We start from the raw sequence: 26,880 nt of genomic DNA on the forward strand, positions 1-26,880 counted from the left end.
TATTCCTCTCCGTCTCCATCGCGCTGTCTATATCTATGTCCCTCAGCCAGTCTCTCTCTCTCTCCCTCAGCCCGTCTCTCTCTCTCCGTCAGCCAGTCTCTCTCTCCCCATCCCTCTCTCCCTCCTTCCCACTCTCTCACTTACCCACCCTCTCTTCCCCAACTCACTCTCTCTTTTCCCCCTTCCGCCCGCTCTCTATCTCTCTTGCTCTCTCTCTGTCCCTCTTTCTCTCTCTCTATTTCAGTTCTTTCAGATATATGGATAGATTGGAGAGCTTCGGTTGTTCTCCATCGGTCCTTCCTATCCACTCTATCTAGGCTCCTCATAATTTTATACACCTCCAATAAATCTCCCCTCAGTCTCCACTGTTCAAAAAAACCTCTGGCCTGTCCATTCTTTCCTCACAGCTAAAATGCTCCATTCCTGACAACATCCTCTGTTAATCTTCTCTGTATCCTCTCTCTTGCAATCACATCCTTCCTGTAATGTGCTGACCTGAACTGTGTGCAGTTTTCTGGCTGTGGTCTAACCTAGTGATTTTTGCAGTTCGAGTATAACCTCCCTGCTCTTATAGTCTATATATCAGCTAATGAAGGAAGATGCAAGCGAAAATCCTGCAAGGAAAACAATCCCTATTGTTAAAAAACCTGAGAACAATTGTCATAGTGCAACACATGTGCGCTTTATTAAACTTTGACACAACAGAGTTTGTTACCCAAGTCGTGTAAAGTGCATTGCACTGTTACTGACCTTTACTCCTGTCCCTCAATCCCACTTCATCTCTGGGAGACGGTTCAAAGATTCACCTCATCCTTTCAAACATAAATATTACCCACATTAAACCAAAGCAATTAGAAATTGTACACAGCTGCTGAGAGCTAGTAACAAGACTGAAGGTAAAGTAATGAGCAAAAATGATTGCGTCCTCCAACACAGAGAAATATATATTTTTATTTATATTAATATCTATCCATCCATCAATCCATCCATCTGAAATGAGTCAAATGGATACCAGGCCTCTTCCATAACAACATTGTTCCAACATTTCACTTTTTAATGACAGACTGAAAGCTTTCACCTATCAGGTCTCTAATTTACTCAAATGCTCTGACGATATAAAGTTGTTTCTTTCTGTAGGATCTGCAAAGACCTCTCCCATGACAGAGAATCCCCCGGCAAGAACATCAGGGGAAACCTTTCTCTCCTGAATCCGTGTTTCCTGTTTGTTTCTTACTGCCTTGTTGGCAATTCCATCTGGAGGAGGCAGAGTGAAAAGGCTGAGGGGATTTGTGGGAAAGGAGGTTTTTTAAATCTCAAACTAACAGAGCAAGTGGAACTGTCTTTCACAAACGGCAATTGATGCTGAGCCACTTGTTAATTTTTAAATCTGAGTTTGATAGATTATTGTTAGGCAAATGTGTCAAGTGATAAGGGGCCAAAACGGGTATATGGAGTTAGATCACAGATCAGCCATGAGCTCATTAAATGAGAGAAATGGGTTGAAGGGCTAAATGGTCTCCTCTTCCGATGACAAAATTACTGCTACCACAGTAAGGGAGGCGGTGGTGTACAGGTGTTATCACTGGACTAACAACCCAGAGACCCAGGGTGTTGATCTGGAGACATGGGTTCGAAACCCACCATAGCAGACCTTAATAAATTTGGAATTAAAAGCTAATCTAATGATGGCCGTGAAATCATCGTCCATTGTTGTAAAAACCCATCTGGTTCATGCATGTCCTTGAGGGAAGGAAATCTGCTGTCCTTACCTGGCCTGACCTACATGTGATTCCAGATCCAGAGCAATGTGGTTAACTCTGACATGGCCGAGCAAGCCACTCAGTTGTACCTAACGCTAAGCCAATAAAAAGGAATGAAACCGGACGGACCACCCGGCATCGACCAAGGCACTGGAAAGGACAACGGCAAACCCAGCTCTGTCGACCCTGAAAAGTCTTCCTTACTAACATCTTGGGGATGGTGCAAAAGTTGGGAGAGCTGTCCCACAGACCAGTCAAGCAACAGCCTGATACAGTTATGCTCACGGAATCATACCTTACAGACAATGTCCCAGACACTGCAACCACTATCCCTGGGTATGTCCTGTCAGCAGAGGTGGCGGGACAGTGGTCTACAGTAGGGCTGTAGTTGCCCTGGGAATCCTCAACATCGACTCTGGCAGTCTCATGGCATCAGGTCAAACATGGGCAAAGAAGCCTCCTACTGATTACCACCTACTGCCTTCCCTTAGCTGATGAGTAGGTACTCCTCCATGTTGAACACCACTTGGAGGAAGCACTGAGGCACAAAGTGTACTCTGGATGGGGAACTTCAACGTCCACCATCAACAGTGGTTCGGCAGCACCACTACTGAGTGAGCTGGCCTAGTCCTAAAGGACGTAGCTTCTCGACTGGGTCTGCAGCAGGTGGAGAGGGAAATACATACTTGACATTGTTCTCACCAATCTGCCTGCCGCAGATGCTTCTGCCCATGACTGTATTGGTAGGAGTGGCCACCGCATAGTCCTTGAGGAGACGGTGTCCCGCCTTCACATTGAGGATACCGTCCATCGTGTTGCGTGGCACTATCACCATGCTAAATGGGGTAGATTTCGAACAGATCTAGCAATGCAAAACTGGGCATCTATGCGGCGCAGTGGGCTATCAGAAGCAACAGAACTGCACTCAGCCACAATATGTAACCTCATGGCCCAGCATATCCCCCACTCTACCATTACCATCAAGCCAGGAGACCAACCCTGGGTCAATGAAGAGTGCAGGAGGGCATGCCAGTGCAGCACCAGGCATACCTCAAAATGAGGTGTCAACCTGGTGAAGCTACAACCCAGGACTACTTGCAAGCCAAACTGCATAAGCAGCATGCGATGGACAGAGCCATACGATCCCACAACCAACAGATCAGATCTAAGCTCTTCAGTCCGGCCGCATCCAGCCATGAATGGTGGTGAACAATTAAACAACTAATTGGAGGTGGTGGCTTCACAAATATCCCCATCCTCAATGATGGGGGAGCCCAGCACATCAGTGCGAAACATAAGGCAGAAGCACTTGCAACACTCTTCAGCCAGAAGTGCCGAGTTGGTGATCCATCTCGGCCTCCTCCTGAAGTCCCCAGCATCACAGATGCCAGACTTCAGCCAATTCGATTCACTCTGCGAGATATCAAGAAACGACTGAAGGCACTGGATACGACAAAATCTATGGGTCCTCACAATATTCCAGCAATAGTACTGAAGACCTGTGCTCAAAATTTGCAGCACTCCTAGCCAAGCTGTTCCAGTACAGCTACAACACTGGCATCTACTCGGAAATGTGGAAAATTGCCCAGGTATGTCCTGTACACAAAAAGCATGACAAGTCCAAACTGGGCAATTACCGCCCTATCAGCCAACTCTCAATCATCAGTAAATTGATGGAAGGTGTCATCAACAGTGCCAGCGAGCAGCACTTGCTTAGCAATAACCTGCTCAGTGATGCTCAGTTTGGGTTCCGCCAGGGCCACTCAGCACCTGACCTCATTACAGCCTTGGTTCAAACATGGACAAAAGAGCTGAACTCAAGAGATGAGGTGATAGTGACTTCCCTTGACATCAAGACAGCATTTGACCGAGTATGGCATCAAGGAGCTCGAGCAAAACTGAAATCAATGCGAATCAGGGGGAAAACCCTCCACTGGCTGGAGTCATACCTAGCGCAAAGGAAGATGGTTGTGGTTGTTGGAGGTCAATCATCTGAGCTCCAGTACATCACTGCAGGGGTTCCTCAGGGTAATGTCCTAGGCCCAACCCATCTTCAGCTGCTTCATCCATGACCTTCCTTCAATCATAAGTTTAGAAGTGGAGATGTTCGTTGATGATTGCACAATGTTCAGCACCATTCCCGACTCCTCAAATACTGAAGCAGTCCGTGTGGAAATGCAGCAAGACCTGGACAATATCCAGGTTTGGGCTGATAAGTGTCAAGTAACATTCGCGCCACACAAGTGCCAGGCAATGACCATCTACAACAAGAAAGAATCTAACCATCTCCCCTTGACATTCGATGGCATTAACCTCGCTGAATCCTCCGCTATCAACATCCTAGAGGCTACCATTGACCAGAAATTGAACTGGAGTAGCCATATAAATACCATGGCTACAAGAGCAGGTCAGAAGCTAGGAATCCTGCGGTGAGTAACTCAACTCCTGATTCCCCAAATCCTGTCCACCATCTACAAGACACAAGTCAGGAGTGTGATGGAATACTCTCCACTTGCCTGGATGGGTGCAGCTCCAACAACACTCAAGAAGCTCGACACCATCCAGAACAAAGCAGCCTACTTGATTGGCACACCATCCACAGACATTCACTTCCTCCACCAGTGACGCACAGTGGCAGCAGTGCGTTCCATCTACAAGATGCACTGCAACAAAGCATCAAGACTCCTTAGACAGCACCTTCCAAACTCGCAACCTCTACCACCTTGAAGGAAGAGAGCAGCAGATGCATAGGAACATCATCATCTGCAAGTTCCCGTCCAAGTCACACAGTATCCTGACTTGGAACTATTTCGCCATTCTGTCACTGTCGCTGGGTCAAAATCCTGGAACTCCCTTCCTAACAGCAATGTGGGTGCACCTACTTCACATGGACTGCAGTGGTCCAAGAAGGTAGCTCACCACCACCTTCTCAGGGCAATTAGAGACGGGCAATAAACACTGGCATAGCCAATGACGCCCACTTCACAAGAATGAACAACAACAAAAAAAAGCTGATGGCGATGGTGAGAGGAGGATGGTAACCACATTGAGACTGGGACACTAGCAGATGGCGATGGCGAGAGGGTGACTTTAACAGCAGTCAAATAGGGACACCAGCAGATGAAGATGGTGAGAGGAGGCAGTAATTGCAGTGAGACAGGGGCAGCAGCAGATGGCGATAGTGAGAGGAGGACATTAAATGCAGTGGGACAGGGACCCCAACAGATGGCGATGGTGAGAGGGTGACTTTAACACCAGTCAGATCGGGACACAAGCAGATGAAGATGGTGAGAGGGCAGGAGTAACTGCAGTGCGATATGGACACCAGCTGATGGAGATGGTGAGAGGGGGACAGCACCTGCAGTGAAAAAGGACACCAACAAACAGGGATGTTGAGAGGGGGACAGTAATTGCAGTGATACAGGGACTGCAGCAGATGGAGATGGTGAGGGGGAGGTGTGGTGGGTGGCAGGCATTAACTGCAGGGAGATAGGGACACCAGCAGATCGAAATGGTGAGTGCGGTGCAGTAACTGCAGTGAGACAGGGACACCAGCAGATGGAGATGGTGAGTGCGGAGCAGTAACTGCAGTGAGCCAGGGACACCAGCAGATGGTGATGGTGAGAGGGGGACAGTAACTGCAGTGAGACATGGACACCAACGGATAGAGATGATGAGAGGGGGACAGTAACTGCAGTGAGACAGGGACACAAGCAGGTGGTGATGGTGAGAGGGTACAGTAACTGCAGTGAGTCAAGGATCCCATCAGATGGAGATGATGAGATGGGACATTAACAGCAGTTAGGCAGGGACACCAGCAGATCGAAATGGTGAGAGGGGACAGTAACCGCAGTGATACAGGGACACCAACAGATGGAGATGGTGAGTGCGGAGCAATAACTGCAGTGAGCCAGGGACACCAGCAGATGGTGCTGTTGAGAGGGGGACAGTAACTGCAGTGAGACAGGGACATCACTGATCGAGATGATGAGAGGGGGACAGTAACTGCAGTGAGACAGGGACACCAGCAGATGGAGATGGTGAGAGGGGACAGTAACTGCAGTGAGTCAAGGATCCATCAGATGGAGATGATGAGATGGGACATTAACTGCAGTTAGGCAGGGACACCAGCAGTTCGAGAAGTTGAGATCGGTCAGTAACCGCAGTTAGACAGGGAAACCAGCAGATCGAGATAGTGAGAGGGGTCAGTAACCGCAGTGATACAGGGACACCAGAAGATGGAGATGGTGAGTGCAGTGCAATAACTGCAGTGAGGAAGGGACACCAGTAGATGGAGAAGGTGAGAGGGGGGCAGTAACTGCAATGAGACAGGGACACCAGTAGCTGCAGATGGTGAGAGGGGGGCAGTAACTGCAATGAGACAGGGACACTAGCAGATAGAGATGGTGAGAGTGGGAAGAATGACTCCCAGCTCCATAGATCATATTCTCAGTGAAATATAATCTCAGAATCAGATTTAAAATCTTTTCAGGGGTCAGGGCTGTGAATATAAAATATACTTTCTGTCCTGTGGGGAGTGCAGCGAATGGAATATGAAATGGGATTTAGTTCCAGTGTTCGAAATGCTTCAGCTCTTTCTATGATTTCACTAATTTAACAATGAGATTGAGAGGGTATTTCACCGCCTTCTTCAGCTCCTGTCTGAATTTAGTCTGGGTCACAGCGTAAATACACGTGTTTGTGCAGGAACTGAGAATCTGCAGCATTACTGATGTGTGATTTGCGAGAAAGTGAGGGTCAGAGGAGGAGTGATTATACGGAATATCTTCAATTCGCCTATAAATGGTATAACCAACCTTGGCCACCCATAACAACACAAAACTACCGGATATACTGAAGAGTAAAATAATTGATTTTCTCCTATTCTCCATCTCTGAGTCCTTGTGATTCTCTCCAATGCTGTGGCTCCGGAAACCCCTGCGGACTTTACTGGAAAATAAAATACGTCTGGCAGTCAGAACATTGAACAGCAAAATCAGAAATACCGGGACACAAGGGATTAAAATGAGGTCAAGCAATTCATATGCCCCCCATGTGGGGAAAATGAAGAAGCTCGGTTTATATTCACAACCTATGGGAACATTATCAATAATGTACCTTGGTTTAAACAAAAAGTAAACAGGGAGAGACTCTAAACAGCCCAGCACACTCACTGTTCCTACAACCATAGCCGCGGTTTTCTCGGTGCAATATTTTGTTTTCAGCTTCTCACAACAAATGGCCACAAATCGATCAAAGGTGAAAGAGACTGTGAGCCAGACAGAAACAACTGTGACTGCATTAAACAGAACGATAATGAGAGAACAGACAGGAGTAATTCTCAGGAATGATATTGGGAAATAAATGAAAACAATGTAGATCAGTATGGGACCATCGATAACGACAAGGAGATCAGACACTGCCATTCCCACCAGGTAGATAGTGATACATTTGGAGAGACCGCACTTCCCTCGGTACAAGACCACAATCGCCACCAAGTTAACTGGAAGAGAGAGAAAACGAAGCAGATAAATTACTGATCAGACCTGGAGACAAAACAGCAGTTTGACGGGATCTGGGCTGAAATTTCCAGCTTTGTTTCTGCATCGAAAAGTGAAAACTGATTCACTGACCTGGGCAGTGCTTTGCCGCAGTGAAATACTTAAACTGCAATTATCAATAATGAATTGGCAAATTGATACAGAAAGTGAATGAATCAGCACTGAATCTACTGGAAATACTTAGTGAGGATGCAGTACCGGTGGAGAAACGAGAAGGTGTTTTACAGAGATGGAATCCAATGGGTAAAATGGGAATTTGTCTCCAGACTGTTGTTCACGAATGTTTGGGGACAGTGGAATGTGCAGATGGTTTGTTGCTGTGGGTTCAGAGAGCCGTAAAGGGCTGGTACAAAATGGGAAAAGGCTGACAGCTGCTGGGGTGAGTTTGAGGGCTGAGAATTATTTGGAAGAGGCAGCTGGAGGTGGAACCAGTGAGTGAGATTGAGAGTAAGAGAAGGAACAGAACATGGTGGAGCTGGCGGAGAGACAGGAGCAGATGGTTTGGGAAAGTGGATAAACTGAAGCAATTGTTGAAGAGACAGAGGATTCAATACAGTGAGAGGAGAGGCTGAGATTCACAGAGAGAGACTGCAGCAGAGTGTGAGAGGAAATCTAATCTATATATCCGAGTAAAACAACTCAATTCATATATTCAAACAATAATACCTGTGGTTATTGATGTTGGAGACAATATACAATATAGTCAATACATTTAGTTTGTATTATCAAGTAAATATAAATTTACATATATTTCTGATATCTGCTTTTCTCTTTATTGAATTCAACAGTCACAAAGATTTTAAAGTGTAGTATTTAAACATCAGCGAAGAGCTGATTTTATTCTGTTTATTCAGTCAGTAAGTAAGGAATAGGAACTTTCTACAAAACAAAACAAATATCTGACAGAAATAAACACTGAGGATGAAGTCCGACAGTAAAATTAACACAATCTGACAACAGACAACTTCAACTCACAGTTTCTCTTTCTAATTCATCTGGATATTCCAGCATTTTATGTTAGTGAATTATTCATACCTCTGCTTCTTTCTCTTTCTTTTTTCCTTATTGTCATCTCATTCCCTCGGATTCAATCTCCCTGTTCCTTTTCTCCTTCCTTCTCTCAGTCGCCCTCCCTATCAATCTGGAGTACTCACACCCTGTAAGCTGTTACTTAATGCTGCTTTTCACATGCAATTTTTCCTAACATTCTGCTCCTGTGTTCTGTTCACCAGCCTCGTGTTCAATGATTTTTTTCTCAGATAATAAAAACAGGAAATGCTGGAACCACTCAGCAGGTCTGGCAGCATCTGTGGAAAGAGAAGCAGAGTTAACGTTTCGGGTTAACCCTTCTTCGGAAGGGTCACTGACCCGAAATGTTAACTCTGCTTCTCTTTCCACAGATGCTGCCAGACCTGCTCAGTGGTTCCAGCATTTCTTGTTTTTATTTCAGATTTCCAGCATCCGCAGTATTTTGCTTTTATTCTTTTCGCAGAGTCAGCTTGTTCAATGATGAAACCTCTGTGAATAATTCAATGTGTCTACAGAGAACCTAAATCTCCACCTGTTCACCTACACTCTTCACTTCATCAACAATACATGGAATAAATAGGATCGAAAGCTTCTTCCAGACAAACCTCACAATCATTGACATTCCTTCTCCTGAAATTATGAAATAAACCGTTATCATGTGCGATTATTTAATTCATGAAACACCAACATCGGCGCTGCAACTGATAATCTATAGATACATAGAAATACTCCTGATTCCAACTGATAGAGTGTAAGCCAATAAATCATCAGATCAATACTTTCTATTTTACAGTGTAGTCCAGTGACAGTGAAGGCGCCTCATTGAAGCAGAGAAGAAGTGGATCAGTCAGCAGCAAACTCAGCTCAGGAGCCAGATCTCCGGATCAGCGTCAGACACACACAGAATGAAATAATATTTTATAACAGTGATAACCAGTAACTGCATTGAAATCCCAGTTAAATTGAATCATGTTATTGGGGAGGTAGGACGTTGTTCTACCCCCTTGTAACACAGAGTCCATGAGCTGTGTCATTATCAGTCACTGGGAAAAAAATCATAAAAAAACATTCCAGGATCGGTTAGTTGCACGTCATGGAACTGTGAAAATCTCCTGATGGTCTGATTCTTGATCCTAACCGAGACATCTAATTCAAATACATGCAATGCACAGAATAAACCAGTAGATATGCCAAGGTTACTTAAACAAATGCCATTAAAGTCAGAATGCAGCTCCTGCAAGACTGAAAGAGTAGAGAATGAGGAGATTCCATCAGTAAATTGCTGGTAAAGAACATGTGGCTGTGTAAAACATACAGTGAGAAATAACACCGAGTCCAACAGCTCACTTAACAACATTACACCATTTTAACCATAATGATTTACACCATTAAAAACTGATATACTGGCTTACCAGGAACTCCGATTGTTGCAAGTACAGGATAATAAATGGATAGGGTCTGAACGATTACTGGATATCCCATTTCTGTGAGAAGCAGAAAATTCTGTTATCCTGGAACCCACAGCTCCAGCAGTCACTCTGAGCTGATCCATTCCAGTGGGTGCTGATTTATACAGGGGATACGTCCCCCACTGACACGGTTATACCCCCTGATTATTGCTATTAGTTACACTCAACTGAACAAACACATGACATTAGCAACTTTGACACTGATGTAAATGATGTGGTCGATAAAACACAATCATTTCAATGTCAATGACATTTTCTTTCAGCCAATGTGAATATCTGACTTTTCTCTACAGTATATTCCATCAGACACATTATGCCCACTCACTGAAGAAGTCCATACTGCATACTCCATACCCTCTCTGTGTCCTCCTCACAGTTTACTGTCTCACCTCAGTTTGTGTTATCAGCTAACTGGATACATTACATTACATCGCTCCATCCCTCAATCAATTAGCCCCATGATTAGCGACCTGGTCTTCATCTGTTTAAGACCAACGATATATTTCAGTCATTACCGCACTAGATCATGCCTCTGTTCATAAAACACTAGACCCTGCCTCCATTATTACTTCACCAGACAAAGTCTCGGTTTGTTACACTCGGCCAGTTCTCTGCTTGTGCTGCAATTCACCCGGTTTCAGTTTGTACTGCACAAGACCATTTCTCCGTTTATAATTCAAGAGGCTCTGTCTTTACTCTGTATCTAACCCCGTGCTTCCACTGCCCTGGGAGTGTGTGAGGGGACAGTGCAGAGGGAAATTTACTCTCTGTTAACCCCACACGGTGCTGGGCTTGGGAGTGTCTGAATGGGACAGTGTAGATGGAGCTTTACTCTGTAACCCTTGAATTTATAAGGTTAAGGGGTAATTTAATTGAAATATTCAAGATAGTAAGGGAAACTGATAGGGTAGACAGAGAGTAACAATTCCCACTGGCTGCGGAGTCCAGCACTTGTGGCATTGTCTAAAAATCTAAACATAGTCTCAAAACCTTTCAGGAGTGAAATGAAGAAACACTTCAACACACCAGGTGTGGCATCAGTTTGGAACTCTCTTCCACAAACAGCAATTGATGCTGAGACACTTGTTTACATTTACTTTGCATATAATGCTGTTGAAAAAAATGCTAAAAACTAATACACTTTACAAGTCGGGGAAAAGGGAGATAGGGTGTGAGAGACGTTGACAGACCTCAACAATAATGCTTATGTTCCGTGCTGTCTAGTATTGGGGTTTAGTGTGAGAGTTTTACTGGTGAGTATTGGAGCTGGGTTTGATATTTTCAAAGTACACTGGCACTCCCAGCAAGGGCAAAAATTACAGGTTCGAAACTAACGACGAAATGGCTGAAAGCATTGTTGTCCAAAGAGATAGAGAGGGAGAGAGAGATGGAAAGGGAGGGAGAGAGATAGTGTGAGAGAGACACAGCCAAGATCATGGGCAGAGGTGGAGAAAGACTGTGAGAGAGACAGAGAAAGAGGGAGAACCAGAGAGAGAGACTGAAAGAGAGGAAGAGACAGAGAGAGTGGAAGAGGCAGTGGCGGAGAGAGATGTGGTTCTATGGTTCAATATGCTCGTCAAGGAATAATTTCTCCATGTTTAACCTGTTCCTGAGTATTTTTTTCACCCAGCGGCTGGTGGGAGAGTGGACCTCACAGCCTGAAAGGGTGGTAGAGACAGAAACCCTTATCACATTTGAAAAACACTTGGATATGCACTTGAAGGAATAACGTCTCCATGCTAACCCTGTCCCAGCGAATACACTCTGAGAAGGTACAGCACAGATTAGATACAGAGTAAAGCTCCATCTAATGTGTCCCTGGAGGGTAGCATTAACCTGGGTCTCAGAGAATCAGAACAGATCAGCGAGAATCAAAAAAATGAAACTTAAGTTGAATTTGTGAGCCTTGCATTATGGAATGCTTCAGTATTTTGTGAGGATGTTGACCCAGTGAAATTTTGCCTCAGTGCAACAGTACGATTCACTCCTTTCTAGTACTGTGTGTCTCAGTGTCTCCATGGCTGTGTCTCAGTCACATTTTAAGCAATAACCATACATTAGTGAGAAGACAGTCTCTGAAATAAATGTCCCAGCGCTGTGGTAACATAAAATGGCCACCGTGAACAAACCTAAAATGGCTGACTGATGTTTGTGGATTTCCACAGATGTTCTGAGACAGAGAGCCGACAGACAGAAAAAGAAACAAAGAGGGAGACACAGATGGAGACACAGAGATGGAGAGCATCTTTCTTCTTTTTTCTTTTGGGCCTCCTTATCTCGAGAGACAATGGTAAGCGCCTGGAGGTGGTCAGTAGTTTGTGAAGCAGCGCCTGGAGTGGCTATAAAGGCCAATTCTAGAGTGACAGGCTTTTCCACAGGTGCTGCAGAGAAATTTGTTTGTCGGGGCTGTTGCACAGTTGGCTCTCCCCTTGCGCCTCTGTCTTTTTTCCTGCCAACTGCTAAGTCTCTTCGACTCGCCACATTTTAGCCCCGTCTTTATGGCTGCACGCCAGCTCTGGTGATCGCTGGCAACTGACTCCCACGACTTGTGATCAATGTCACAGGACTTCATGTCGCGTTTGCAGACGTCTTTAAAGTGGAGACATGGACGGCCGGTGGGTCTGATACCAGTGGCGAGCTCGCTGTACAATGTGTCTTTGGGGATCCTGCCATCTTCCTTGTGGTTCACATGGCCAAGCCATCTCAAGTGCCGCTGACTCAGTAGTGTGTACAAGCTGGGGATGTTGGCCGCCTCGAGGACTTCTGTGTTGGAGATACGGTCCTGCCACCTGATGCCAAGTATTCTCCGGAGGCAGCGAAGATGGAATGAATTGAGACGTCGCTCTTGGCTGACATACGTTGTCCAGGCCTCGCTGCCATAGAGCAAGGTACTGAGGACACAGGCCTGATACACTCGGACTTTTGTGTTCCGTGTCAGTGCGCCATTTTCCCACACTCTCTTGGCCTGTCTGGACATAGCAGTGGAAGCCTTTCCCATGCGCTTGTTGATTTCTGCATCTAGAGACAGGTTACTGGTGATAGTTGAGCCTAGGTAGGTGAACTCTTGAACCACTTCCAGAGCGTGGTCGCCAATATTGATGGATGGAGCATTTCTGACATCCTGCCCCATGATGTTTGTTTTCTTGAGGCTGATGGTTAGGCCAAATTCATTGCAGGCAGCCGCAAACCTGTCGATGAGACTCTGCAGGCACACTTCAGTGTGAGATGGTAAAACAGCATCGTCAGCAAAGAGGAGTTCCCTGATGAGGACTTTCCGTACTTTGGACTTCGCTCTTAGACGGGCAAGGTTGAACAACCTGCCCCCTAATCTTGTGTGGAGGAAAATTCCTTCTGCAGAAAGTCTTTGCTCGAGTCGCTCTGAACAGGCTCCAGAAGCTGGCCGAGCGCGTCTACCCTGAGGCACAGTGTGGCTTTCGTGCAGAGAGAACGTTGACATGCTGTTCTCCCTTCGTCAGATACAGGAGAAATGCTGTGAACAACAGATGCCCCTCTACATTGCTTTCATTGATCTCACCAAAGCCTTTGACCTCGTCAGCAGACGTGGTCTCTTCAGACTACTAGAAAAGATTGGATGCCCACCAAAGCTATTAAGTATCATCACCTCATTCCATGACAATATGAAAGGCACAATTCAACATGGTGGCTCCTCTTCAGAGCCCCTTCTATCCTGAGTGGCGTGAAACAGGACTTTGTTCTCGCACCCACACTTTTTGGGATTTTCTTCTCCCTGCTGCTTTCACATGCGTTCCAGTCCTCTGAAGAAGGAATTTTCCTCCACACAAGATCACGGGGCAGGTTGTTCAACCTTGCCCGTCGAAGACTGAAGTCCAAAATACGAAAAGTCCTCATCAGGGAACTCCTCTTTGCTGACGATGCTGCTTTAACAGCAAGAACATCCTTCCTCAGATAAGGAGACCAAAACTGCACGCAATATTCCAGGTGTGGCCTCATCAGGTTCCTGTATAATTACAGCAAGACATCTCTGCTTCTGTACTCGAATCCTCTCGCTATGAAGACCAACATACCATTTGCCTTTTTTACTGCCAGTTTCACCTGCATGTTTACCTTCAGCGACTGGTGTCCGATAACACCCAGGTCTCGCTGCATATTCCCCTCTCTCAGTTTATAGCCATTCAGATAATAATTTGCCTTCCTGTTTTTGCTACCAAGGTGGATAACCTCACATTTATCCACATTATGCTGCATCTGCCATGCATTAGCCCACTCACTCAACTAGTCCAAATCACCCTGAAGCCTCTCTGCATCCTCCTCACAACTCACCCTCCCACCCAGTTTTGTGTCATCTGCAAATTTGGAGATATTGCATTTAGTTCTGTCATCTAAATCATTAATGTATTTTGTGAATAGCTGAGGTCCTAGCACCGATCCCTGCGGTACCCCACTAATCACTGCCTGCCATTTGGAAAAAGGCCCATTTATCACTGCTATTTGTTTCCTGTCCGCCAACCAATTCTCTATCCATCGCAATACATTAGCCCCAATCCCATGTGCTTTAATTTTACATGCTAATCTCTTTTGTGGGACTTTGTCAAAAGCCTTCTGAAAGTCCAAATAAACCACATCCACTGACTCCCTCTCATCAACTCTACTAGTTACATCCTCGAATAATTCTAGTAGATTTCCCTTTCGTAAATCCATGCTGACTCTGTCCAATTCTACCACTGTTCTCTAAGTGCTCTGTTATAAAATCTTTGATAATGGACTCTAGAATATTCCCCACTACAGACCTCAGGATGACTGGTCTGTAACTCCCTGCTTTCTCGCTACCTCCCTTTTTAAATAGTGGGGTTACATTAGCTACTCTGCAATCTGCAGGAAATATTCCACAGTCGACAGAATCTTGGAAGATGACCACCAGTACATCCACTATTTCTCGGGCCACTTCCTGAATTAGTCTGGGATGCATTCCATCAGGCCGTGGGGATGTATCAGCCTTCAATCCAATCAATTTTCCCAAAGGTGCACACTGCTGCCACTGTGCGTCGGTGGTGGAGGGAGTGAATGTTTGTTGATGGGGTGCCAACCAAGCGGGCTGCTTTGTCCTGGATGGTGTAGAGCTTCTTGAGTGTTGTCGGAGCTGCACCCATCCAGGCAAATGGAGAGTATTCCATCACACTCCTGACTTGTGCCTTGTAGATGGTGGACACTCTTTGGGGAGTCAGGAGGTGAGTTACTCGCCGCAGGATTGTCGTTTCCAGTGTCTAGTTCGATGCCCAGTTGTCCATCCGGATTCATTCCTTTTTATTGAGGGAGATAGTGAGGGAGATAGAGAGAATCCGAGAGAGGGAGAGAGAGAGAGAGTCACAGACAGACAGACAGAGCAAAGGAGGCAGAGAGAAAGAGCAGGAGACAGAGAGAGGCAAGACGTGTAAAGGTGACAGAAATGGGGGAGAGAGAGATAGACAGAGGGAGGGAGAGGGAGACAAAGTGAGGGAGGTAGAGAGAGAGAGCGACAGGGGAGAGAAAGAGAGGAGAAAGGGCGGCAGAGAGGGACAGAGAGAGACGGAGCGAGAGGCATGGACTCAGTGATTGACAGAAACAGGGAGAGAGAGAGCGGGAGAGAGAGAGAGAGAAGGTGCAAGAGTGAGGGGCAGAGAGGGAGGCAGAGAGGGACAGGGAGAGGGACGGGGACAGAGGGACAGAATGAGAGGGAGAGAGAGAGAGATGGCGAGAGGGAGAGAGAGGGAGAGGGGGCTCAGATAGGAAATAGAGAGAGAAACCGAGGGAGAGGGAGAGAGAGAGACAGAGAGAGTATGGGGGAGAGAGAGATGTCAGAGAGGGAGAACAGAGGGAGACAGAGACAGAGCAAGGGAGACAGAGAGAGTAAGAGAGGGAGACACTGAGGGGCATGGAGTGAGAGAGTAACAGAAACAGAGAAATGTATGGAGAGATAGACAGAGAGAGGGGGGGATAGAGACAGAGACAGGTTGGGAGAGAGGGAGAGAGAGAATGTGGAAGAGAGAGAGAGAATGGGAGGCATAACGATACAGAGAGAGGGATGCAGAGAGAGAGAGACAGACAGCGAGAAGGAGGGAGAGAGAGGTCAGAGAGGGTGGAAGAGGGAGACAAAGTGAGGGAGGCATAGAGAGACAGAGAGGGGGAGGGAGAGAAAGAGGGACAGAGAGAGAAATGGAACGAGAGAGCGTGAGAGAGAGGGACATTGAGAGAGGGAGAGAGAGAGAGCAAGAGAGGGAGAAAGAGAGAGGCATGGGGTGACAGAGTGACAGAAACAGAGAGCGGAAGAGAGAGAGGGTGGGAGAGAGAGAGAGTTCAGGGATGGAGGATGAAAAAGATGAAGAGAGGAAGGGAGAGAGAAACAGAAGGAGAGACCATGGAGGATTCAACAAAGGAGGATCAAGGGATTGATTAAGAAGGGGAAAATAGAGTATGAGAGTAAGCTTGCAGGGAACATAAAAACTGACTGTAAAAGTTTCTGTAGGTATGTGAAGAGAAAAAGATTGGTGAAGTCAAATGCAGGTCCCTTACAGTCAGAAACAGGGGAATTTATTATGGGGAGTAAAGAAATGGCTGACCAACTAAACGCATACTTTGTTTCCATCTTCACAAAGGAGGACACAAATGTCATCCCAGAACTGTTGGGGAACACAGACTTTAGTGAGAGAGAGGAACTGAAAGAAATCAGTATTAGTAGAGAAATGGTGTTGGGAAACAAGATGCACTGCAGCAACGCACCAAGGTTCCTTAGACAGCACCTTCCAAACCCGGGACCTCTACCAACTGTAAAGACAAGGGCAGCAAATGCATGGGAACATCACCACCTGCAAGTTCCCCTCCAAGTCACATACCATCCTGACTTGGAACTATATTGCTGATCCTTCACGGTCACTCGGTCAAAATCCTGGAAATTCCACCTTAACAGCACTCTCTCACTCCATGCCACTCTTTCTCTCCCGCTCTTTCTCTCTGCCTCCCTTGCTCTCCCTCTCTGTTGCTCTCTCCCTCCCTCTGTCTCTCTTTGCATCCTTGACTTCGTCTCGCTTTTCCTCCGTCTCTCTCTCTCTCTCACGTCCCTCTCTCTCTCTCTTGAGTGTCTTTTAACAGTGTGTTTGTGACTTGCAGTTGAAGTTGTGTATGCTTGCTGCATCCAGAAACAACACAAAAAAAAATTATGCCTTTATGCCTCCAGCAACCGGTTAGCTGGATATTATGAAAATCGTTTTGCATTCAAAATTGATAAACAGATAATTAGTTCAAGAGCAATTAATTGGTGTTGAAGTTTGAATCTGTGCTGTTTACTGAATTTCTGCTGAACGATCTGTATTACTGACCATTTAATAAAACCTTGCCATCTGATCTGTCTCTACCTCTGTCCCTCTCTGTCTCTGTCTATCGCTCTCTCTCTCTCTCTCTCTGTTTCTCTATTCCTCTCTTTCGATGTCTCTCTCTATCACTTTCTCTCTGTACCTCTATGCCTCCCTCTCTCTCTTGTTCCATCGCTGTCTCTGTCACCCTTTCCCCCTCTCTGTCTCTCAATTCCTCCTTCACATTGTCTCCCTCTCAGACTTCTCTACCTCTCCATCCCTTTCTCTCTCTCTCGCTCACTCCCTCTCTGTCTCCTTCACTTCTCCCTCTCTGCCTTCCTTTCTCTCTTTCTCTCTATCTCTCTCTGTCTCGCTCTCTCCATTTTGCTGTCTCTCTATCCCTCCCTCTCTCTCTCTCTCCCTCTCTCTCTCTCTCTCTTTCTTTCTCTCTCCCGCCCGATCACTTATGATGATCCAGAAGGCATAGCCTCCATTTTAAACATCCAGCAAACTATTCCAGTTTGGGAGCCATCACATCCTCACGATATTGATTGTGGAATTTTTGAAATCTATATCCCCACTTATGGATCTCTGTGCTAAGGGGAATAGATCCTTCCTATCCACTCTATCCAGAACCCTCATAATTTTGTACACCTCAAATCAATCTCCCCTCAGCCTCCTGCATTCCAAAGAATTCAACCCCAGCCTTTCCAATCTTTCCTTTGGGGTTCTTTGCAATTTTGGAACTCTCTTCTGCAGACGGAAATTCATGTTGCCTTAATGGTTAATTTTAAAATCTGGAATTGATGGATTCTTGTTATCCAAAGGTTTTCAGAAATAAGGGAAAAAGGCAGGATATATGTTATAAGTTTATTCACAGATCAGCCATGATCTCAATAGATGCCGGAACAGGGTTGAGCGGTTAAATTGCCCCTTCCTCGTCCGATGTCTGATGTGAAATATCATTCGTTCTCTCTCAGTCACCATGTTGGACTGTGTCTCCCTGTTTCTCCCTTTCTGTCTCTCTCTCTCCATCTGTTTCAGAGCGTGCAGAGCGAGATTCAGTCTGTACCAACCCCATGATGTTCCTGCCCTGGGAGTGTTGGATGGGACAGTGTGGAAGGAGCAGTACTCTGTATCTACTTAATGCTGTACTTATCTGGGGAATTTTGATGGGAGAGTGGAACAGGGAGTTCTGGGACTAGTGTCATCTTGGGGAGGACTTAATGGTGCCTCCTCATGGATTAGTTAGCAATATTGGTGTTCCATGGATGAAAGGGGCAGGGGCTGGGCGGATGCGACATTGGCTAAGAAAGTGGTCAATGGTTGCTTCAGACTGGAGGGAGGTATACAGTGGAGGACAACTGCTCTTTTTTATATATACTAATGACTTGGACTTGGGTTTACCAGACATAACTTCAATGTTTGCCAATGTTTGTGCCATCTGCAACGTAATAACCAGGGAAGGGACTAGCAGCAGACTTCAGGAGGATAGAGGCAGTCTGGTAAAATGGAACACACACAAACAAAAGAATTTGGAGCAGGAGTAGGCCATTCGGCCCCTCGAGCCCGCTCAGCCATTCGATGACTGTTCTGATTGTGACCTCAACTCCACTTTCCTGTTTGCCTCCCATAACCTTGACTCCTTGTTGATCAAAAATCTATCTAACTCAGTCTTCAATACATTCAATGATCCAGCCTCCACTGCTCACTGGGGAATAAAATTCCACGGACTAATGACCCTCTGAGAGAAAAACATTTTTCCTGATCGCAATTTTAATTGGGACACCCCTAACTGTTAAACTGTGTCCCCTAGTTCTAGTCTCCCCAACCAGTGGAAACATCGTCTCAGCATCCACCCGGTCAAGTTCCCTCAGGACTTGAGATGTTTCAATATGATCACCTCTCATTCTTCTAAATTCTAGTGGGTATAGGCCCAACCTGTTCAACCATTCTTCATATGATAACCCATTCATCCCAGGAATCAGTCGAGCAAACCTTCTCTGAACTGCATCAAATGTAAATATATTATTTATTAAGTAAGGTCACCAAAACTGCACACAGTCCTCCAGATGTCATCTAACTAAGGTCCTATACAGCTGTCGCAGCACTTTCTAACTTTTATATTCTATCCCCCTTGCAATACACAGCAACATTACATTTGCCTTCCTAATCACTTGCTGTGCCTGCATAGTAACATTTTGTGATTCATTTGCCAGGACACCCAGATCCCTCTGTACCGTACAGTTCTGCCGTCTCTCTGCATTTAAATTAAATACTGTTTTTTTAGTCTTCCTGCCAAAGTGGACTCGCTCACATGTTCCCACATTCTACTCCATCTGCCAATATTTTGCTCACTCTCTAAAACTATCCAAATCTCTTTGTAGAATCTTTATGTCCTATTGACAGCTTACCTTCCAACATATCATTGGACAGACACATGGCAGGTTAATTTCAATGCTGAAAATTGTGAAATTATGCATTTTGGAACGAAGGCTGAGTGATCTAAACTAAATGGTAGAATGTCAGAATGGGTGCCAAAACAGAGAGATCTGGGATTTCATCTATGTTACCTTTTTACCATAAAGTTAAATTTGGGGCTTGGAATCTGTGAGTGGAAACGAGCTCCTCATCCTGAAACGTGTTGGGAAATGTGTCAAAAGCTGTTTCCATTCAGACATTCCTGCATTGTGGAAGTGTGAGCGATCTTTGCAGAGACAGGAAATAGGGGTGTGTGAATGGACTTGCAGGTTTTGGTTGATGGGATAAGGTGAGAATTTGATTTGTGTCCCTTAAAAATACACAGAATTGAAGGTATTTACAATTCACCACATGATGGGAACAATATAAAATACCTGAGACAGTCAGACAATAGCAGTAGGAAATTGAATCTCTTTTTAATGGTTTTAATTTGAAGGCCTGAGCTGATGATTGAAAAAAGCAGGAATTGAGATCACATGCTAACTGTTGGGAATTTGAATTCTGTATTTTTTTCTCAAAAAAAAACATAAATCTGGAATTTTAAAAAAAACTCGAGGATGGAATGATTCACTCCCGTCTGCAACTACAAATCCCGTGTGTCTCAGTTTTTTCTGTATTGATTAATGATTAAAGATGACGGGTTAGAATGCCACACATCCAAGTTTGCCAATGACACAAAAATAGGCAACATTGTAAGCAGTGTAGCTGAAAGCATACATTTACAAAGAGATATTAATATCTTAAGTGAATGGGCAAAACTGTGGTGGATGGATTTCAATGTCAGCAAAAAAGAACAGAACAGAATACTTTACAAATGGCGAAAAACTAGAAACACTGGAGGTGCAAAGAGACTTCAGCGGTGTCGGGGGTTGGGGGCGGGGGCAGAGGTGTGGGACGGGGGGCCATGTCTATTTGAGCGCAGTGTGGATTTACCAGAATGATAACTGGACTCCAAGGGTTAAATTACGAGGTGATATTAAACAAGCTAGGGATGGGTTCCTTGGAATTTAGATGGATCAGGGCTGATTTAATCAAAGTTGTTAAGATACTAAATGGAATTGATTGGGTAGCTTGGGTAAAACTGGTGAGCATAGTCTAAAAATTAGAGGCAGACATTTCACGAGTGAAGTTAGGAAACACTTCTATGCACAAATGGCAGTATTACTTTGGAAATGTCTTTAGCAAACGCACATTGATGCTAAATCAATTGTTCATGTTTAAATCTAAGAGTGACCTAATTCCTTTTGGAAATTGGAGGTAACTATGGCTTATCTAGTGCTGAACTTTCAGTCAATCAGACTGACCACACAGAGGCAAAGGAAGACCTCTGGGAAGTTGTGGTGAGGTAGCGCTGGGTGCCCCCAGTCTTACTGTGGAATCTAAAGTCATGTTTTTTAATGATGTTGCAGAGGGGGAGAATGGCGATGAAAAATAGAAGTGGGTCAAGGATGGATCCCTGTGATAGATTCAGATGTAGGAAGAGAAACCATGAGATTCTCTCGATACAACTGAAGATGAGTGGAACCAGATGAAGGTTGTCCCACACAGCTGGACAATGGAGAAGTGGTGTTGGAGGAATATGGGGTGGTCAACTGTATCAACAGCCGCTAGCAGGTCAAGAAGGATTAGAAGGGATAAGTTGGATGGTCACCAGCTTGGTGGGGTTGGGTCTCATGGATAGGATGAGCTCTTGGGAAAAAGAAGGGAGGGAAGTACCAGAGACAGATGAGCTGCTGATAATATTAGTGACAATGTAGCCCATGAGCTTGTTGAGGTGAGCGTGGAGGGCATAAGGGAAGTCTGTAGGGCGATTGATGGTAGTGGAGAAAGGAAGTTGTGGTTATCTTTGCATTCCATGAAAATTTTGTTTTGTCAGATGAAAGTAAGGCACAATAGTGTTTGATGTTATTCATCCAGATCTTGCGATGAATGGCTAAATCAGTTGGGAGCCACATCCATTCAACACTGCAATCCTTGAACTTATGGAAGTAAGCATGGGAAGGTATAGAAGTTTTGGAAGGAGTAAGACTTTTATTGGGGTCAAGGCCATAAAAAGCAAGGAGAGGGTGCAACTGAGCAGATAGATTGTTACAAAAGTATTGCAGATAACGCAGGGATAAAGGCTAGACATATGGGAGCTTGAAAGTTCAGTCGCAAGTGGCTTGGGGGAGAGCATTTTCCGAAGGTGGATACAGAAGCAAATGGGTTTAGAATGTGGATGGCTGTGTTAAGTGATAAATGGAAGTGATCAGAGATGGCCTTGTCTGAGATTGAGACAATGGGAATAGAGAGACAATGTAAGATGGCAACGTTTGAGTGGATGGCCATGAATATGGGGGAGAGGTTAAGGGAGGAGAGGTGGGCAGTGAATTCAAGGGAGGGAGGCCAAGATGGTATAAGATGGAGGGTAAAGTCACAGAGGGAAAGATGTGGCTCAGTGCAGAGGCTGAGGGAAGAAAAGGAGTGAGGAAATCTCCAGTGACAAATATGGCGTGTGGCTTGGATTGGTAGTGGAGAACAATGATTTTAAAGGAGGGGTGGAACAAGGTGAGGTGCTGAAAGGAGGTAAAGGTGCCAGAGGTGTAGGGAGTCAGACTAAGTTGAGATTCAGTGATCAGGGCCACAGTGGCAATGCTTCAGTAAAGGCCAAGTGGTCATTGTGAGCCAAGTTACTATCAAGGTCATGATATCAATGCAATCTAAGGTCATGACGGCAAGGGCCTTGTTTTCAAGCGAATAGACAATCTGAGGGGAGCTGCAGGGAGGGATGCTGATTGCTGATCCGCTGGAAGAGTCCATAGTGTCAGCACTCCGTGTGGTGAGGAGGACGGAGTTAATTTTGTGATTCAAAAGAAACCTATTTTGTAGCTGTTCAAAATCAGCTTTGCACTCATACTTTGTTAAAATTTATCATCATGTCATATATATTTATCAGCACATTCAATAACAGTAAAATGAAAATAAGATCTCACCAACTCTCTCAAACACAACAGGGCTCTTTTCTCTTTCAGAAATTACCATTTTAAATCGATCTGGAGGACTTAAATATTTACTTTCAAATAATGGATAGGAATTGCTCATGATAACTTAATGATTTTAACTTAGATATATTATCAGACTATGCATATTGAAATTGTTTAACCTTTTCATTGGCACCAGCCCTTAAAGCTACAGGTTTTCAACAGGCATTTGTAGGTGAATGATCTCATGTATTTTTAAAACATATTACATAATAGATAGCACCAACATAAACTTGTTTCATACGCTCATAAAGATACATGATTAAAATCTTCAACTAGTCGTTTGGTAGTAAAGAACATGAGTATTGCTGAAAACAAAGAAATTTTGTCGGGGTTTTTCGTCTTGCACTCGGCTAGATGATTCGCAGGAGTGCTAGTGTAGGGGAAAGTGACAGGTTTGTGCTGTGTGGCAGGAGACTAATTGGTTGGCAAGTGGACTCTGATTGGCCATGCCTCTGCCAGTCAGGGCCCGCTTGCCGGCCGGCTGGTGCTCTCTTGTCGCACAGTGTGGATTTGTTGCTTTCCCTTGCGTTGGTGTTCTTGTGGGTTGTCCTGATGGGTGCGGGATGGCGGGCTTCGACGGGATGTCTCTGTTTTCCACAATACTCAAAATCTTCAACGTTAAGTGTCTCTACTCAAACGTAATTCACATTACACACTGTAAATCTTTCATTATTTTTTTAACTGATTATGCTTGACATGCATTGAAACTAAAGTAACCTTTGGTGGCACAGTGGCGCAGTGGTTAGCACTGCAGCCTCACAGCTCCCGGGTCGATTCTGGGTACTGCCTGTGAGGAGTTTGCAAGTTCTTCCTGTGTCTGCGTGGGTTTTCACAGGTTTCCTCCCACAGCCAAAAGACTTGCCGTTGATAGGCAAATTGGCCATTAAAAATTGCCCCTAGTGTAGGTAGGGAATATGGGATTACTGTTGGGTTAGTATAAATGGGTAGTTGTTGGTCGGCACAGACTCCGTGGGCTGAAGGACCTGTTTCAGTGCTGTATCCCTAAATAAAAAAATAAACCTTGTCATCATAAAACAATCATTGGATCAAACAAAAAAAAAGAACTGTAATAACGTTGATTTTTACAATTTCAAATTCCTTATGATGTCCATAGAACAAAATCTCAGTGGCTAAAATAGAAAAATATTTGGTGTAAAAGTACAATTTAAATTATTATAATCATCAAGTTGAGACGTTTGAGGTAAAGACCCTGCCACCAGCTTCCTGCTTGACTATGACAAAGTGTAACTGTCAGCTTTTCCTCTCCTGTGTCGTGTCTTCAATGGAAAATTCAATTCTCAAGTCAATCCTCATTAAACATTTTCGACGGCTCAATCACTAAGATCAGCTCTCTATCTGCCATTGCTGTGTAGCGGAGCCATCACAAATTGTCATGGCGATGTATCCTTTGATGTCAGCAGGATCTACCACTTGAAGGGACTGCCCAGCTGACACTTGGTATATGTGGTTATTTTTCTGTGAAAGAACAATTTACAATTAAAAGTCGCTTTCCCAAACTTATTCCACTACCAAATGATGTCAGTTTACCGTGAGAATAATGGAACTATTTTGCCACTGCACTGCAAAGAAATCCTGTCCTTGCTGCATTATGGATGGAAATTACAGATTTCGATCTTTAGCACAAGTCAGATAACATTGGGAAACCATCTCCGGATCTCACTGAAACGTATAAAATTCATAGGAAGCTTGACAGGGTAGATTATAAGAGGCTGCATCCCCTGGCTGAAGAGTCTAGAACTAGGAATTCAAAGTCTCAGGATAGGGGGTCGACCATTTGGGACTGGGATGGGGAGATATTTCTTCACTCAGAGGGTTGTGAATGCTTGAAATTCGCTGCCCCAAGGAGGCTGTGGATGCTCAGTCGATGAGCATATTCAAGACTGAGAGCAGTAGATGTAGGGGTAGTGAGGAAATCAAATGATATGGGGACAGGGTGGGAAATTGGATTTGAGGTAGAAGTTCACCCATGATCTTAGTGGTGGCGGTGCAGGGTCAAGGGGATGCATGACCTGCTCCTGCTGCTATTTCTTATATTCATAACCAAATATGGAAGAATTGAGAATCCTTTGAGAATTTGTGGTTGGAAAATGATCTTCCCCCCGTATAGTGTGGTCTGGTCGGCAATCCAAAATTATTTTCCACTGCTGAAGGCTTCTGAGTTCACCAACGAGCTGCAGAGGAACCCTGTATCTTCAGTTGTGGAGGGTGAGGCATGTGCTAGAGTGGGGCAGGGTTTACTTTCAATATAAACTGCATCATCTAATTGTTTTTAACTATGTGCGTACGAAAGGCAAGAAATGACAGAATATGCAATTCCTGGAAATTGGGAAGAATCATTTTAGAACTGCTATGGGATGTCAATAAAGACAGTCCTGTTAAATTTTCTGCTTGTAGGAAAGTCTACATCAGACCAGTGGGAGTCATTCAAAAAGGAAATAATGAGACTTCAGGGCCAGAAAGTTTCCATAAAGGTGAAGCGTAGGACCAACAAGTCCAAGGAACCCTGGATGTCAAGGGATAAAGAGAATTAGATAAGGAAAGAAAAAAAAGAATGCTTCTGGCAGATTCAAAGCCCTGAAAACAGCGGAGGCCCTAGAGTATAGAAAATATAGGGGGGGTACTTAAAAAAAGTAGTCAGGAGAGCGAAGAGGGGACATAAAAAATCACTGGCGGGCAAGATAAAGGAAAATCCTTTATAAGTATGTTAAGGGCCAGAGAATAACCAGGGAAGGTGTAGGGCCCATTAGGAACCAGAGTGCCAGTCTGTATGTGGAGCCGGAGGACATAGATGAGATTTTAAATGATGACTTTTCATCTATGTTCACTATGGAGAAGGATGATGTAGGTGTAAAGATCAGGGAGGATTTTTTTGATATAATTGAACATATTAGCATTGAAAAGGGGGAAGTATTAGCTGTTGTAGTGGGCCTAAAACTGGATAAATCCCCAGATCCACATGATATGTATCCAAGGCTGCTTTGCGAGATAATGGAAGAGATAGAAGGGGCTCTGACACATATTTTCAAATCTTCTCTGGACACATGTGAGATACCAGAGGACTGGAGCTCAGCGAATGTGGTACCATTCTCCAAGAAGGAATAAACCTGGAAATTCCAGGCCGGTGAGTCTAACATCAGTGGTTGGGAAACTTTTGGAAAAACTCTCAGGGACAGGATTAATCTCCACTTGGAGAGGCAGGGATTAATCAGGGATAGTCAGCATGGCTTTGTCAGGGGGAGATCGTGTCTAACAAACTTGATTGAATATTTCGAGGAGGTGACTAGATGTGTCGATGAATGTAACGCAGTTGATGTAGCCTACATGGACTTCAGTAAGGCTTTTGATAAGGTGCCACATGGGAGATTAGTTAAGAAGGTAAGAACCCATGGGATCCAGTGCAATTTTGCAAATTGGATCCAAAACTGGCTTAGTGGCAGGAGGCAGTGAATAATGGTCGAGGGTTGTTTTTGTGAGTGTAAGCCAGTGGCGTACCTCAGGGATCGGTGCTTGGACCCTTGCTGTTTGTAGTGCACATTAATGATTTAGACGTGAATATAGGAGGTATGTATAGTAAATTCGCAGCTGACACAAAAATTGGTGGTCTCATATACAGTGAGGAGGAAAACCTCAGATTACTGTACGATATAAATGGGCTAGTAAGACGGGCGGAGCAGTGGCAAATGGAATTTAATTTTGAGAAGTGTGAGGTGATGCATTTTGGGATGGCTAATAAGGCAGGGAATATACAAAGGATGGTAGGACTCCAGGAAGTACAGAAGGTCAGAGGGATCTTGGTGTACTTGTCCACAGATCACTGAAGGCAGCAGCACTGGTAGTTAAGGTGGTTAGGAAGGCATATGGGATACTTGCCATTATTAGCTGAGGCACAGAATATAAGAGCAAGGAGGTTATGTTGGGGCTATGTCAAACGTTGGGCCACAGCTGGAGTACTGTGTACAGTTCTGGTCGCCACACTTTCAGAAGGATGTAATTGCACTGGAGAGGGTGCAGGGGAGATTCACCAGGAAGTTGCCTGTGCTGGAGAATTTCAGCTATAAAGAGAGAATGGATAGGATAGGGTTGCTTTCCTTAGAGCAGAGAAGGCTGAGGGGGGACTTGATTGAAATATACAAAATTATGAGGGGCTTTGATAGGATATTTATGAAGATTGTTTTCCCCTTAGTGGAGGGATCAATAACTAGGGAGCATAGGTTTAAGGTAAGTGGCAAAAG

This window comes from Heterodontus francisci, chromosome 28, assembly GCF_036365525.1.
Source record: "Heterodontus francisci isolate sHetFra1 chromosome 28, sHetFra1.hap1, whole genome shotgun sequence".
Taxonomy (NCBI): Eukaryota; Metazoa; Chordata; class Chondrichthyes; order Heterodontiformes; family Heterodontidae; genus Heterodontus; species Heterodontus francisci.